Raw genomic sequence first — 5,519 nt, forward strand, 5'->3', positions numbered from 1 at the left:
TAAACCATCCGATAAGGAGTGGTATCAAGTGGCGTTTTGTAAGCCGTTCGGTAGGCCCACAACGCATCGTCAAGCTTGCTTGACCAATCCTTCCGATCCGTTCTCACCGTCTTCATTAAAATCTCTTTAATTTGCCGGTTGGAAACTTCGACTTGACCACTCGTTTGCGGGTGGTATGGTGTAGCAACGCGGTGGTTCACATTGTATCTTTTGAGCAACTTTCCAAAATTGAAATTCTTGAAATGCGACCCGCCATCACTTATTATCACCCTAGGCACACCAAAACGAGCAAAAATATTAGATTGCACAAACTTACATACAACGGAGTGATCATTGGTCCTTGTGGCAATAGCTTCAATCCATTTCGACACGTAATCGACCGCCACCAAAATGTATAAAAACCCATTTGAGTTTGGGAAAGGACCCATGAAATCAATTCCCCAAACATCAAATACTTCTACTACCAAAATCGGGTTTAACGGCATTTCATCACGTTTCGAAATACTTCCCATTCTTTGACAATTGATGCAATTCCGGGCATACTCACAAGAATCCTTGAAAATCGTGGGCCAATAAAACCCACTAGATAACACCCGATAACCCGTCTTGTTCCCACTGAAATGCCCACCACACGCCGATGAATGAGCATGAATCAAGATCTCTAGAACTTCCGTTTCGGGAACACATCTTCGTATCACTTGATCGGCCCCGATTTTGAACAAGTCGGGTTCGTCCCATATGTATTGCTTCACTTGACTAAGAAATTGTTGTCGTCTCTTCCTAGTCCAATGATTTGGCATTGCACCCTTAGCCAAATAATTAACGTAATGGGCATACCAAGGTGCAACATAAGTAGAGACGGCCAACAAGTGCTCATCGGGAAACCGTTCATTGATTTCACTTGGGTCATCAACACCTTCCAACGGGATTCGGGACAAATGATCCGCAACAACATTTTCACACCCTTTTTTGTCCCGAATCTCAAGATCGAATTCTTGTAGTAAAAGCACCCAACGAATCAACCGGGGCTTCGCATCCTTCTTTTCCATCAAATATCGGACCGCGCTATGATCCGAATACACTATCACCTTGCTCCCCCAAATGTAAGATCTAAACTTGTCCAAGGCATACACCACCGCTAATAATTCTTTTTCGGTTGTGGTGTAGTTGAGTTGTGCCTCGGACAAAGTTTTGCTTGCATAGTATATCACCACCGGCTTCTTATCGACCCGTTGACCCAAACCGCTCCAATGGTCGTGTCACTAGCATCACACATAATCTCGAACGGCTTTGACCAATCCGGTGGTTGCAAAATAGGAGCCTTCACCAATTGTTCCTTCAAAACATGAAACGCTTGCAAACATTCGTCAGTAAAATCAAAAGGAACATCTTTTAATAACAAGTTACATAAAGGTTTTGTAATTACACTAAAACCTTTAATAAACCTTCGATAAAATCCCGCATGTCCCAAAAAAGATCTCACCCCCTTAACATTCTTTGGTGGGGGTAAAGATGAAATTACCCGAATTTTTGCTTTATCTACCTCCATTCCCCGGTCCGAAATGACATGCCCCAAAACAATACCCTCTTGAACCATAAAATGGCTCTTTTCCCAACTTAGTACCAAGTTTGTCTCAACACACCTTTTTAAAACTTTTTCTAATTCATTAAGACAAGAGTCAAAACTTGGACCAAAAATGGAAAAATCGTCCATAAACACTTCAAGAGATTCCCCGACCATGTCCGAAAATATACTCATCATACATCTTTGGAATGTGGCGGGAGCGTTACATAGTCCAAATGGCATCCGCCGAAAAGCAAATGTACCATATGGACATGTAAACGTGGTTTTGTGTTGGTCGTCCGGGTGAATAGCAATTTGGTTATATCCCGAATACCCATCCAAAAAGCAATAATATTTTTGACCGGAAAGTTTTTCAATTATTTGGTCAATGAAGGGTAACGGGAAATGGTCTTTTGAGGTAGCCGCGTTTAATTTGCGATAATCAATACACACTCGCCACCCGGTTACCGGGCGGGTGGCGATTTGCTCACCTTGTTCATCTTTCACTACTTGAATGCCGGATTTTTTAGGCACTACCTGTGTCGGACTTACCCATGCACTATCCGAAATGGGGTAAATGATCCCCGCATCCAACCACTTGATGACTTCTCTCTTCACCACCTCTCTCAAATTTGGGTTCAATCTTCTTTGTGTTTCACGGGTCGGCTTTGCATCCTCACTTGTAATAATCTTGTGCATCACAATGGATGGACTAATGCCCTTTAAATCGGCTATCGTCCACCCAATTGCCGCCTTATGAGCCTTCAACACCCGCATCAATTCTTCCTCTTGAGCTACCTCCAAGTTGGAAGCAATGATCACCGGTAAAGTGTCATTCTCCCCCAAAAATGCATACTTTAGGTGCTTTGGTAGCTCCTTCAACTCCACACTTGGTGGACTTTCCAAAGAAGGCTTGGTGCCCGAATCGATTTCCACCGGTAATGTATCCGTTTGGTAAGTCCATGGTGGACTTCCTTCCTTCACCGCGAGAGCTTCTTGTTCTTTCTCCTCAACCTCTAACTCGCATGTGTGAACCTGCAAAGACATATCACAAACACAAGAACCCAAAATTTCTTCTTCGAACACCTTCGGGTCATAGCCATCTATAAAATCTGCCAAGAAACACTCATCACCATACACATTAGTACCATTAGTAAAAACATTCAACCTCATTTTTCTATTACCGAATGTCATGTCAACTGTGCCATAGCGACAATCAATAATAGCATGTGCGGTGTTCAAAAATGGCCGACCCAAAATAACATTTTGTTGTTGAATTGGGTCCGCGGATGAGTAATCTAGCACAAGGAAATCAACGGGATAATAAAATTCATCAACTTTAACTATAACATCCCGTACGATACCCCGGGGAAGCTTATGAGACAAGTCGGCTAATACAACCGTTGTTTCGACCCGCTTCAATGGACCAAAATCGTATTGGTCATATAACCCTCCCGGTAGGATACTTACTCCGGCTCCAAGATCCAATAATGCCCTCGTGGTTTGAAAATTTCCAACTTGAATATTTATTAAGGGCGTTCCCGGATCTTGTAACTTAGGAGGAAGATCTCCTTTCAATACCGCACTTACCCGCTCCGTCAAATCTACCAATTTAGGCACTTTTTGTTGCCTCTTTTGAGTACATAATTCCTTTAGAAATTTGGCGTAAGCGGGTACCTGTTTAATAGCTTCAAGTAAAGGAAGATTAATTTTAACCTGTTTGAAGACCTCCCACATTTCCTCTTTTTGAGGACCCCGTTTTGAAATAAAATTTTTTCTACCCGGGTCTAATAAAGCCGAAGGAAACGGTACTTCACTAGACCCCTCACCCTCATTTACTTTTTCTTTTTCTTTAATAATTTCGGGTTTTTCAAAATTGGGTTTTTTAGAAGAAACAATGGGTGGTTCGTTTTCTTCCTCACTTTCTTGACCCGTTATATCCTCAACCACCCCTTCAACCAAATCCGGTGAAGAATTGGTTTTATACTCTTTCCCACTTCTCAAAACACTCACATGATGAATATTAACATTGTTACCTCTTGACGTACCGTGGGATGGATTTACCTTAGTGTCGCTTGGTAATTGACCTTTACCCTTCTTCAATTCGGACACTTCGGTTGCAAGTTGACCCATTTGAGTGGTCAAAGTTTGGATTGCTTTGTCTCGCGCCTCATCCTTTTGTATGCGTGCGTCATCCATTTGGTTCCTCTTTTGCATCTCCGCTTGCATACTCTTCAACATTTCCATCATTTCATTTCCACCCGAAGACCCCCCTTGTTCTTGACCCGCTTGGTATTGCCTTTGGTATCCTTGGTTGTTCCCACCTCTATATCCACCTTGATTATTGTAAGGTTGGCGCGAACCATAATTCCCTTGGCTACCTTGAAAGTTCGGGTTTGATTGATTCGAAGGGTTCCCATAACGAAAATTCGGATGGTTTCTCAACCCGGGGTGATAAGTGTTAGAATTCATATTGTAATTTCTACCACCCCCTCCTTGACCTTGAATGGCATGAACTTCTTCAAATTGCCCTTCCACCATTCCTTGGCAATTTTCCGCCGCATGACCTATTTCGTTACACAATGCACAAACATCATAAATTTTATTAGAAGTTTGTATGTTACCATCATCAACCGCATGCACTTGTGTTCGGGTAACGGCCGGTCGTGCTCTCCTTGAAGCTTGAGCCTTTCTCTTTGAGGTGATCGCCATTTGTTCCAAAAATTCCCAATCCTCATGCTCATAGTTTGTGCCAAATGTCCCATTTGTAATGGACATCAAATCTCGTGCATCTTCGGCACACAACCCTTCATGAAAAGCGTTCATTAACTCCCAAAGCTCAATCCCATGATGTGGACAATTTTTAATCATCATGTTCAAACTCTCAAATGCTTCATGGAACATTTCGCCTTGTTGTTGTTGAAAGCTCCTCAACCCTTTTCTCGCATCATTGGTCTTTTGGGCGGTATAGAATTCGTCTAAGAATGTTTGTTGCATTTCCGCCCAAGTATAAATAGATGCCGAAGGCAAAGTGTAGAACCACTTCTTTGCCTTGTCCTCCAAAGAAAATTGAAATAGTACCAACTTGATATCATCGGCCGAAAAACCTTGACTCCCAAGAGTATTGCAAATTGAGTCATAGGCCTCCAAATGGAAATAAGGCTCCTCCGTTGCTAGCCCCTTGTATTTCGGCAAACTTTGTAAAGAATTGGTTCTTACTTCAAAAGTTCTCCCTTGGTTGTTATGAGGAATAACCACCGGCGAAGGATTGTGCGTTATCACCGGTCTAAAATGTGCTTCAATTCCCCTTGCATTTTCCCTAAGATGCCTCCTTGGCACACCAAATCGACCTCTTGGACGAACTTGACCCATTGGCCTTTGCATGGGCCCTTGTGGTACCATTGGTTGTTGAATTGGTCTTTGAATTTGCGGTTGCACCTGTTGTGGTCGAACTTGTTGCAAAGGAACCGGACGTTGCATTTGCGGCCCTTGTGGCCTTGGCCTAATATGTTGAGGTATGAGTTGTTGTTGAACCCCACCAACGTTTGGAATCACTTGTACTTGGCCTTGCGTATAACCGTACTCCCCTTGCTCTCCATCACCCCCATAACCATATCCTTCTTCATCAAAACCTTCAAATTCCTCATAACCTTCATCATACCCATCTCCTTGAATTCCCGATGATTGCCCAAATGGAATAGTCGAGTATTGGAAACCCGATTGATTTGGTGGTCGATACGGTGTAGCATGGACAATAGACGAAATTGGTGCCATAGTATGACTTGAATATGATGGACCCGCACCCGGGAAAAAATGGGATAATGGTGGTATAGTAGTGGAAGGGTTAAAGGTGACGGTTGGTTCTTCTTGGGTAGTAATGGGCTGTGTGGTGTTGGTTGGTGTAACCTGTTGAAGTATGGTGGGTTCGGTAGTATTTGGTGGAATAGTAGTATTA

The 5,519-nt window shown here is 42.9% G+C and overlaps 1 non-coding gene across 1 annotated transcript; it reads left to right on the forward strand.

Moving 5' to 3' along the window:
- Positions 1-4,406: 4,406 nt before the first annotated feature.
- Positions 4,407-4,512, forward strand: LOC118479983. Its single transcript, XR_004861624.1, has one exon. It is a non-coding gene; the product is annotated as a small nucleolar RNA R71 (small nucleolar RNA).
- Positions 4,513-5,519: the final 1,007 nt, after the last annotated feature.

This window comes from Helianthus annuus, chromosome 6 (genome assembly GCF_002127325.2).
Source record: "Helianthus annuus cultivar XRQ/B chromosome 6, HanXRQr2.0-SUNRISE, whole genome shotgun sequence".
Lineage (NCBI taxonomy): Eukaryota > Viridiplantae > Streptophyta > Magnoliopsida > Asterales > Asteraceae > Helianthus > Helianthus annuus.